Source organism: Canis lupus, chromosome 25, assembly GCF_003254725.2.
Source record: "Canis lupus dingo isolate Sandy chromosome 25, ASM325472v2, whole genome shotgun sequence".
Taxonomy (NCBI): domain Eukaryota; kingdom Metazoa; phylum Chordata; class Mammalia; order Carnivora; family Canidae; genus Canis; species Canis lupus.
The window spans coordinates 20,262,937-20,274,568 of record NC_064267.1 but is presented as its reverse complement, the minus strand read 5'-3'; the positions used below and the strand labels follow the sequence as shown (position 1 = coordinate 20,274,568).

At 40.5% G+C, this 11,632-nt stretch overlaps 1 long non-coding RNA gene across 1 annotated transcript; it reads right to left on the bottom strand.

Annotated features, from left to right (window-relative positions):
- Positions 1-482: 482 nt before the first annotated feature.
- LOC118354745 (uncharacterized) lies at positions 483-7,115 on the bottom strand. The gene is made up of 3 exons (XR_004815773.2): positions 6,965-7,115; positions 6,607-6,747; positions 483-760 (listed from the first exon to the last, which is right to left on the bottom strand). It is a non-coding gene; the product is annotated as an uncharacterized LOC118354745 (long non-coding RNA).
- Between the last annotated feature and the right edge of the window lie 4,517 nt (positions 7,116-11,632).

Sequence of the window (11,632 nt, the reverse complement as noted above, 5' to 3'; positions counted from 1 at the left end):
CCCTTCAGAGCAGTGGGCAGGTCTGAATACTGGCCCTTTTAGAAAATGTGAGCTTCTAGGCTCAGGCTTTTCCCCCTGTGATGAGATCCGCTGTGTGTTCAGGTGTCACCTGGCTGCTCTGCATCAACTGTGGGACCTGGGGCTCAAGGGGTGGCTGGTGATGCTGATACTTTGGCTACTGCCATTACTGTGGGGAATACATTGTCTGCCATCCCCAATCCCAGGGGATTCATGTCTTCTGTCAGCATCCAGGAAACTGGTAGATTAATTTATTAATTTGAATGTAGGTGAATTCTCAGCATCTTCACAGTTCTTGACAGATACTATTCTTAGATGTTGTGTAATTAGGCCATCAGTACCTCTTTACCTCCGTCCCCACCTTGTCTAAATGCCTAGTTCAATCCTGTCCCCTCTCTTACAATTCTCTAAAACTATGTGAACATTATTTGTCAAAGAAGTACATCATCTGTAAAGAGACTGACTTATTATAACATTTTATATTTTCATCAGTTAGTAAAGGGGGGTAAAGGAGAGGGAAATTCTTGCTTTTGAAAATCTGCTGAGTCAAGGAATGGAGAGATTGATGCACACATGAGCAGGAGCAAATTTTTGCATCTTTACAAAGTCATATGGAGTCAAGAATGCTTCTGTTAGAATCTGTCATCCGTACTTGTCACCTCAAATTAGATGAAGAACTTCTCCATTGACAACTTCTCTACAGGCAGGAGATGTGATTCCACTCCCGGGCAGCCCCTGAGAGCTGAGATAAGCAACTGTATCGGTGCATGTTGAACTTTATGAAAAGACTAATGACTAGTCTTGACAAATTATGACTAATTTGTGCCATTTGTGGTTAAATGTCGTCAATGCATCGTATCAACAATCCTGTCATCATTCAAAACCAGGCAGAGAAAGGAATAGGAAGAATGTTTTAGTTAACAAGCCTACGCTGGTCAGGGCAGGCTAGAGACAAAGTCCTGAGCTGTCAAAGCTCATCCTGACTGCCACCCACTCCTTTGCTAAGCGTGGCACCTTTCTCTAGGACCTTCTGCTGCCTCCAGCTGCCTCTGGCCAGCGCCCTTGATGCCAAAGCTCTGGGTGCTCCCCCCAGGCCTTAACGTACTGCCAAACATACCTGTCCAGGAGTTTCCACATCATCCCCATTGCAAGTGAAAGGCACCCCATTCATCCTACCTTGCTTTCCAATTGGGTCACTCATGGAGGGCCCTGGAAGATGCAGGTGGCAACATTATAGCCTGAAAGCTGTTTTCCCCAAACCTGAGAGACTGTATCTGATGAGCTGAGTGGAGAAATAAATCTCTATGTTGTGTACACTCTACCTTTTACTTCAAAGAAAGGATCATCCCTGCTCAGCAATTCCAGAGGAGAAAAGAGTTGTTTCCTATATAATCTGCAAGATAAAGACTCTGGTTCCAGCCCAGGTCACATACCCTTTTGGGGACACTTGCTGAACTGGGCAGGCCTGGGTCACAGGCCTAATGCTCTGCCTGGGATGGCCAGTTCTTTTGGGTAGGGGGTGGGTGAAGGGGTAGGGTGGAGATTCTAGCCAGATCCAAGATGGAGGCCCACTTCCAAAGGCTTATGTAGACCCAGCTCTGATACGGCTATGAGGAGGCTGGGTGCTTCCACATCTAGACGTGTGAGGGCTTGGGGAGTTCAGCACTCAGTCACACAGCTGGCCAGGGTTTAGTCTGCTGATCTCTGAAGTATTGGCCAAATTTTGATCACTAGCATCTAGGGAAAGTACTTCCTAAGAAGACCCAATGTCAGATAATGCCAGGTCACATGGAACTGTGTTCCTCAGCATCAAGGAGGCCAAGGTCCTTTAAACATCGTGGACTATTGTTCTCTGTATCTTATGCTGCACCTGTTGACAGTTATTAGGATGGCACAGCAGATAGTGGCATTCATTCTGCTACTCCTCACTCATGCCTCTAGCAGGTATAACTGAGCCAGAAAGCACCTCAGAATTGTTTTCAACAAAGTTGTCCAGGCAATCATTCCTGGTAGGTGAACTGGTATTGAGATAACACCTATTTGTTATCCCTGCACCATGCTGTCACAAACCAATTAATTGATGACTTGTTTTGCCATGTCTTGGCCATATGTGAAATTTCCAGTACTAAAATTGCATAGAGACTACACCAGTTTAGGGTGCCTGGGTGGCTCAGTTGGCTGTGTCAGACTCTTGGTATCAACTCAGGCCATAATCTCAGGGTTGTGGGATTGAGCCCCACATCCAACTCTGCACTCAACGAGGAGTCTGCTTGAAATTCTCTTCCTCTGCCCCTCCCCTTACTTGTGGGCATGTGCACACTCTCTCACTCTCTCAAATAAGTAAATAAATATTTTTTAAAAATCAGACATTACCAGTAAGTGCTGAGTATTGTGAAAAAGCCTATCTCAATAAGGCTTCGGCAAAAATGTATACTGGAATGATATATAACTTTTCAGGCACAGCAGTATTATCCAAACTAATAGATATCCAGTAGATGTCTCCATACACATATGATCTTTCCAGATTTCCTTATTTAAGGATGAACAAACTGAAACAACAACATACAAGTAAGAAGGGCATGGCCCTGAAGACACAGAGCAAATTCATGCTTTAAAGGAGATTTACTACTGGAAAAATGGAAGCCAACTTTGGAAAGCAGCTTCTCTGTGATCTCAAACAGTTACCAGAAAATACTAACTTTAAAAAATGATATAGGAAATACAAAGAACAACTGATAAGGATGCAAGTTGAGACAAAATAGAGCTGGATTAAAAGAACAAACCAAAAGTAAAACAGATGAGGGCAAGAGACAGCAGCACAGCCAGTGTAGAAAACTGAATTTAAAATGTAAAATACAAGTTTAAGTTTCCGAAAACATGAAGGCATAACGACAAAGGACACGGTGGTGATTTGAACAAAACAATGAACAAACTTCAATTAAACTTCATTAATATATATATATATATATATATATATATATATATATATACCTGCACTTGGTCAAGGTAGTTTTATAAATGAGTACTAAATTTTTAAGGAAAAAAATAAACTTTTAAGGACTCTTTATTATGTCTATGTTGTCATGGAGAATAGAAAAAAAAAGAAAGTTTCTCCATCTTATCTTATGAGACTACAAAGTTTCTTCATATCAAAACTAGACACCATCAGAGGAAGAGAAAACAGAATTATAGGTCAATTCTAATAAACATAGATTTTAAAAATTCTCAATAAAATGTTAATAAATCAACTCCAGCAACACATAATACAATAAGACATCATGGACAATACAAGGATATAGGATGTTTTAACATTAGAAAATTAGAAAATATAATTCAACCTATTATCAGATTAAAGAAGATAAACCAGGGATCCCTGGGTGGCTCAGTGGTTTGGTGCCTGCCTTCAGCCCAGGGCATAGTCCTGGGGTCCTGGGATCAGGTCCCACGTCGGGCTCCCTGCGTGGAACCTGCTTCTCCCTCTGCCTGTGTCTCTGCCTCTCTCTCTCTCTCCCTCTCTCCCTCTCTCTCTGTGTCTCTCATGAATGAATAAATAAAATCTTTAAAAAAATAAAGAAGATAAACCATCTCAGTAAAGCAGAAAATGCATTAGATGAAATTCAGCATTCATTTATAATTTATTAAAAAAAAAAGAAATTTAGTCAACTGAGACTAGAAGGAATTTCCTTAAAATAATGAAGACATCAATCAAAATTCTACATCACACATAATACTTACTGTTGAAATGATAAATCTTCCCTTTTAAAACTAAGTCACAAAAATACCAAGTATCAACATCTATTCTTGGAGATCTTAGCTGCACAGCAAAACAAGGAAAACAATAGAAAGACCTAGAAAGGAAGAAGCTAAACCATCATTGTTCACAAATAACATTAGTTTCTACATCAAAAATCCAAGAGAATCTATAGAAAGATTATTCAAATTTATTAAACACATTTTATGTTATATATCCGTATGCTTAGGCATGTCCAGTGGATATCAAATGCTCACCCTCTGCCAGGTATGGTGCTACATGTGGCATGTTGAATGGTGAATAAAAGAGATAGGGACCCTGCCTTCATAGTTTACAACTAGTGAAGGAGACAGGCAGTTAAACAAAAGGATAATAATAAAGTGAAATAAGTGTTATTGTAGGGCGAGAATTTGTAGTGAGAGACTCTGTGCAAAGAGGGCAAATGGGTTAAACAAATCTTCCCCAAAGAATTGATATATGAACTGGAATTGATATGAAAGCTGTAAAGCAGTTAGGCAAAGAGCCTGGGAAGAGTATTCTAGCAAGGTGTTGTTCAGAGTGTGACTAGCAGAGGATGGTAGAAAAGTTCTGCACAACTGGATATGCAGAATCAGAGGGGAAGTGGGAGCAGTCAGCACAGGGCCTTGGAAACCATGGTGAGTAGAGTGAGCATTATCCTAAGGGTGGTAGATGCCATCCAGAACTTTTGAGAAGTTTGCATTTTAGAAAAACAACCCTGGCTGCAGTGTGGTGAATAAACAGGGAGAGGATGTACCAGACTGAGCTAAGGAAAATGGTTGGTGGAAACTGCAATAATCCCAAGAGACAATGGTAGCCTATGCCAAGGTAGAAGCTGAGAGGAACTGGACAGGTTTGGGATGTATTCAGAAGACGGGGTTGGACCAGGAGACTGGTTGGATACAACATATGAGGGAGGAATGACATTCGAGTATATTGCTAGGGTGTACCAAAGACTGGAAACAAATGCACTCAAATGTTCAAATTATCTATAAGTCATAAATTTATGGATAATTTTTGTGTTCTTCTTATATTCCTGAGATCATAGACCTGAGCTGAGGGGTGCCTGGGTGGCTCAGTCGGTTAAGTGCCTGCCTGCCTTTGGCTCAGGTCATGATCCCACGGTCCTGGGATTGGATCCGGCAGTCAGGCTCCCTGCTCAGTGAGGAATCTGCTTCTCCCTCTGCCCCTCTCCCTGCTCATGCTTATTCTCTCTCAAATAAATAAATAAAATCCTTACCAAAAAAAAAAAAAAAAAAAAAAGACCTAAACCGAGAGCCAAACTCTTAATTGAGTGAGCCACCCAGGTGCCTCATCCCAGTTGTCTATGAAGTATTTATTCCTTTCATAATCAAGAGAAAATTATGAATAACTCTTTTCTTGTTCCTAACATCTAATCCTAAGGACTTTTCTAGGAAAACTATTATAACGCATACTAACAGAACGATGGGTTGTCCATGTGCTGTTCTCCCATATGATGTATTTTGCTTTTTATTGGTGGTTTCTAATGCCAATTTGTAATTCTGAAAGACTGCCTGGTGTGGAAGCTGGCAATTAATATGAAAAAGTGGGAATAGCCCAAGTTTTGTGAATACAGCTTAGTATTGTTTATCAGCTTAGTAGTCTTGGGAAAGTCACCTAAAGTCTCTGGAAATACTCTCTCACACTTTCAGTGTGAAGTGTAATAATGTGTGTGAAAACACTTATACAGATGTTAGTAGTTATGTGGCACCGTCTACAGGTCAAGTTCAAACACCTTGCCTGGCACTTTGATCCTTGAAAAACTTTCCTGAAGTTAACCCTCCATTTCTGCCTTCTCACACTTCACTCTTCTGTTAAGCACTCCCCATAACTCTGTTATACTCACTCTATGCTCACTTTCTCAGCTCCCTGTACATTTAAGCATTTGCAAAGTATGAAGTGGTGGTACACATATTTTCAAGATGATGCCTAATAGTTTAAGTGTTCATATGTCCTGATTTGCCTGTTGTCCTGGCATCTCACACATTTTACATTTATCTTTTCTTTTTACATTTATATTGAATAACTGTGTCCTTTACTGTGCATAGCTTTAGAAATCTGAGACCTCCTTGGCCTGCTAAATCCTGGTAGACTTTGGATTTGATCCCACAGGGCTCAGATCTTGAGCAAATGATCTCTCTCTGAATTTCAGTTTACTCCTCTATAAGTTGGAGGTAAGAATATCCACCTTATAGAGATTAGGAATCATATTCATAAAGTGACTGGCACATGGTAGGTGCTCAGTAAACCCATATTGTTATTCCAGAGGTGCTGTAGTAATTATTCTGATAATTTTTTATTTTTGGAAAACAAGCAAAAATATGTTATTGTCATCAACATGACCAGCTTTTTGGTGAAGGAGAGATATGGATTTTTAAAAAATATCTTTAAAAAGATATTTATTTATTTTAGAGAGTGAGAGAGAGACAACACAAGCAGGAGGGGCAGAGGGAGAGAGAGAATCTCAAGCAGACTCTGCACTGAGCACTGAGCCTGATGCAGGGCTTGATCTCGTAACCCTCAGATCACGACCTGAGCTGAAACCAAGAGTCAATGGCTCAACCAACCGCAACAACCAGGTGTTCCGGGATATGAGTGTATGTTCAAAATAATATTTTACATATTTTTACATGTACAATTTTCTGTGCCCAGTCTACATAATTCTTTCATAACCCCCTGAATTAACCCAAGTAAAGACCAACTATTCAATCAAGACAATAAGTCCCCCAAATCTTCAGCACCCCTGGAAAAAGTTATCCAATGGAAAACCCCATCCTTTTACCCTCTACTCCTCTTACCTATTTTGTGGTTCATACTAGCTTTTCAGATGTGATGGATAAAACTCAGTGTACTAGGGCAAGGAACCAGAGGAAAACTTAACCATCAAACTTCATCACTTCCTGATGTAGGATGACATACACTCTCAATTAACATGTACCCTAGGAAAGCATAGAATAAAAAAAGAAGCAGGTACTGTATAAATAAATGTAACCTTCGTCTTTTAAAATTATATTAAAGTTTGGTTTCACCCTTTCAAACATCCAGACTGTGAGCTGGATCTCAAAATCTTCCAAAGCTACTTCCTCCTTTGGATAAACAAGTGTCAATAGTCACAGCTGTTGAAGGCTTCAAAGGACAAGCCCAGGGATGCATCACCTTGCACCAGTCAGTCACCAAGGGAAACCAAGGACCTGGAGGTGCCAATTGACTCTGAGCAATGGGGAAGGCCCAGGGATAATGTGACATCTTTCAATTGGCCTTTGTGGGAAACATTTTTTCCCCCTTTTCTAAGACCAGGGAAGCAAAATTCCATTGACCATTGTTCCTAGAATTTTGGCAAGCAATGGTATCCTACAGGTGTTCTCGCAGCCTGCCTTGTGGGGATGTTCAACCAGGAAGTGGGTCCATAAACAGGACAGAACCACACAGACACAAGCCATGTGAGGAAATCCCCAAGGAATTGGTCAGCACAGACATGATTTTCTTTCATAAGCAGAAATGTTCCTTTGGATTTCCTTTCACAGGGATGATTTAACTTCATCTATAATTCTTTTTTCTATCTCTACTTGGGCAGCTCTGTGAAAATAAGTCAAATTACACTATTAATGTGGCCATTTTAATTGTATCCCCATAGATGTCCTTCTTTCCCATAATCTACTTCCCATAATCTACATAATTTCAAAGAATTATTTCACTTTTAATTTTTTTTCTACTTTCTGATGTCTTCCTCGGATATTAAAAAAAAAAATTATTTACAAACAGGAATCATTTGCAAATGGCCTTTTTCCCAGGAGAGAAATGTCCAGGACAGGTTGTAGATTAAGATAATCAGATGCGGGGATCCCTGGGTGGCGCAGTGGTTTGGCGCCTGCCTTTAGCCCAGGGCGCGATCCTGGAGACCCGGGATCGAATCCCACATCGGGCTCCCGGTGCATGGAGCCTGCTTCTCCCTCTGCCTGTGTCTCTGCCTCTCTCTCTCTCTCTCTCTGTGTGGCTATCATAAATAAAATAAAAATTAAAAAAAAAAAAGATTAAATTACAATTTGCTGTGACGTTTTTTAAAAAAAAAAAGATAATCAGATGCACTATTTCCCAGAGATGAATCTCAGTTTTAATGAGTTTTAAATGTTTTAGGGACTTTACTTAGAGCTTTTAAGACTATGTCTTCATCTCACCTCTATTTTTAGGTTTCGAAGGGTGAAGACACTTGTCTATAAAAAATGAAATGGGATCCAAGAGAATTAGATGTCAGTGGGTCTCCAGGAGAGTACACTCTGTAGAACATGAGAAGGCCAATCACATGTTTAGGCAGTGAGTCTGAAGGCGTTTGGCTACAATTCAAGTGAGCATGTCCCTGGCCTGGAGCCAGAATCATGAGCTGCAGAAACCATTTGCACTTTGGACTGCCTGGAAAATGCTGGTGGTTTTTGAAGCATACACATACAGGTAACCCCTGCAGGACTCACATACGTTCTACTGGGAGTCCAGAGTCACATGTTCTTTTTTTTCCTATTCAGGGAACTTAGGCATATTCCCATTTCTGTGATTTAGTTTTTAACAGAAGAATTGGCACAATTCCTATATTCTGATCCTTCCCTGCAAGAGGAGTATTTGCATAGATTTCATTAATTTATGAGCTGAAAAAACATATAAACTGTTTATGGCTCCTTGGGTGAGACATGCAGTTGAGAGGTGACAATTTATATGCATTAGAGGCCAGAGGAGTAGGTCCTCCAGTTTTGATATCTTTTTTTTTTTTTTACCACATTATGAAGGAAAAAGGGAGCAGGATTGAAAAAACACAGGTTTTGGTGACAAAAGCACCTTTTATCAACTATGAGATGTCTGGTAAGCAGTTCCATTGTGCTAACCAGTTTACCAGGGAAAATGACACAGAGTTTCCTTAGGTTACTATGAGATTCTCCCAGTAACAATGCTTGGCCTATGATAGGCAGTCGATAAATCTTAGGTTCTTTTCCTTACTCTAAATTTTTATCAACAGCTCACTCATTAAACAAAAAACAAATGATCCTTTTTGAACACCAGAAATGTACAAGAGTATAAGCACAATTTCCATCATATGCTCAGTATTGTTAGGTACAGTGAAGAATATTTAAAAACTATAAAATAAATAATACTTAAAACCCAAGAATCAAAGGATGACCCAATCATCCATAATATATGAAGAACACCTACAACTCAACAACAAAAAGACAATCAATCCAATTAAAAAATGGGCAAGAGGGGTACCTGGGTGTTTCAGTTGGTTGGGTGGTTGGTCATGATCTCAGGGTCCTGGGATCGAGCCCTGTATTGGGCTCCATGCTCAGTGTGATCTGCTTGTCCCCCCTCCCTCTGCTCCTCCCCCCCATTTTCTCTCTCTCATAAATAACTAAAATATGTTTTTAAAAAGGGATAAGAAATCTGATTATTTCTCCAAAGAAGGCAACTAATAAGCAGAAGAAAAGACGCTGAACTACACTGGCCATGGGGAAATGCAAATCATGATCATCTAGGATGATTATCATTAAGAAAACAGATAATGACAAGTGTAAGAAAGGATGTAGATCAATTGGTATGCTCATACACTGTTGTTAGGAATGTAAAATGGTACAGCTACTTTGGAAAACAGTGTGGCATTTCCTCAAAACTTTAAATATAGAGCTACCAAATGACTCAGCAATCCCACTCCTAGGTATATACCCAAGAAAAATGAAAACATGTCCACAGAAAAACTTGTACATGAATTTTCATAGCAGCGTTATTCAAAAGACCCAAAGTGAAAACAACCCAAATGTCCATCAACTGATGAATGGAGAAACCTAATGTGCTGTACCCATATAGTGGAATATTATTTACCAATAAAAATGAAGTATCAATGCTTGTTATAACATGGACAACCCTTGAAGACATTAAAACGCAAAATATTCATAGCAAAAGATTACATATGGTATAACTGTATTTATATAAATTGTCTGGAGTAGATGAATCTATAGAAATAGAAAGTAGATTAGTTGTTGCCTAGGGTGGGTTGAGGGAGGTTTGGAAGAGTATATTAGTTTCCTAGACTTGCCATAACAAAGAGTTAAAAATTGAGTGGCTTAGAAAAACAGAAATTTATTCTCTGATAGTTTTGGAGGCTAGAATTCCATGATCAGTGTTGGTGGGACCATACTCCTTCTGAAGGACATTGGGATAAAGGTCCGAGGCATCTACAGAAGAATCCCTCCTTACTTAATCTAGCTTCTGGTTACCTGAAATCCTTGGCTTTCCTTGGTTTGTAGAAGCATCCTTTCAATCTCTGACTCTGTCTTTACAAGGAATTCTTCCTATATGCCTATATCTCTTCATCCACATTTCCCTCTCCTTATAAGGACATCAAATCATGTTGGATTTAGGGACCACTCCAATCCAGTATGACCTCATCTTAACTTGAGTACATCTACAAAGACCCTGCTTCTGATTAGGTCACATTAATAGGATCTGGGGGTTAGGACTTGAACATGTCTCTCAGGGGACACAATTCAACTCACAACCTGGAGAAATGGGGAGTGACTGCTGATGGGCAGTGTTTCTTTTGGGGATAATGAAAATGTTTGAAACTTGATTGTGATAATAATGGTTGTCCAACTGTATGAAAATACTAAAAGGTGTTGGATTGTACACTTTAAGTAGGTGAATTTTATGGTATGAGAATTATATTTCCATAAAGCAATTATTTAAAAAATAAACTCTAAAACATGGTCCCTGTCCTTTTCTGGCTACAGTCTAATTAAGCAAATCAGTTTGTTCACGTGAAGCAAATGAACAACAGAAGTCACTATACAATGAAATGTCAGGTCATTCTGTGTGATGATCAATATTGTAGACACCTATAAAAGACGATGAAGAGAGCAGCATAATCCCAGAAAGCTTCATAGGTGAGGTGTGATTCATATGGAATTTTGAAATATGAGTAGGATTTTTTTTTTTTTATATGAGTAGGATTTAAAATTACTTCTTGGGCAAACAAAGGGTTGCAGAAGGGGAGGTGGGGGGATAAGGTAACTGGGTGAGGGGCAGTAAGGAGGGCACATGAGATGAGCAGTGGGTGTTATACTATATGTTGGCAAATTGAATTTAAATTAAATAAATAAATACACAAATACATACATACATACATACATACATACATACATACATAAAATTACGTCTTGAGGATTTAAAATGGCCTTAAATTCCCCCCCACTGCTCCGTGCTCTTGGGTCTCCTCCGGCCCTGGCTTCCAGGGGCTGCCTCCAGCTTCAGCACCCAGCCCCAGCCCCAGGCCCCTCTCCGGGTAAGCCCCCCTTCCCACGCCCTAGCAGACCAGACCCCCACGGGATGGGCTTTCCCGGTTGGTCCCCCCTTTCCCCACCTCTCCCAGTGCTGGGGACTTTATGGAAGCCCACTTGGTGTGCATCTGTTGAGCCTGGAGGGCAGCTTGCTGGTCACTGTAGATGCTCTCCTGGGAAGAATCAAAGAGATGGAAATTCTTCCTGTGTAACCCCAGGAAGCAGCAGCCCAGGCCAGGAGCCCAGGAGCTGTGCTGGGGAGGGAGGGAAACGCTCGGTGAGGAGAGAGGAGGAAGCCCAGAGCCCTAAGCGACTTTTGGAGGACTTGCTCTGGTTCCACCAGTGTGGACTGAAAGGGATTCATTTCCCTGGGGAAAGTGTTTTTGCATCATTTTCTGAACTCTATATGGCTAGTAGGTGATTTTTTTTCTGGCAACGGCCTGTGCCTGCACACCTGCCAGATGTCCTAGGCAACTGGGACGTCTCACCTGCTCATCTGTCCACGTTTCCC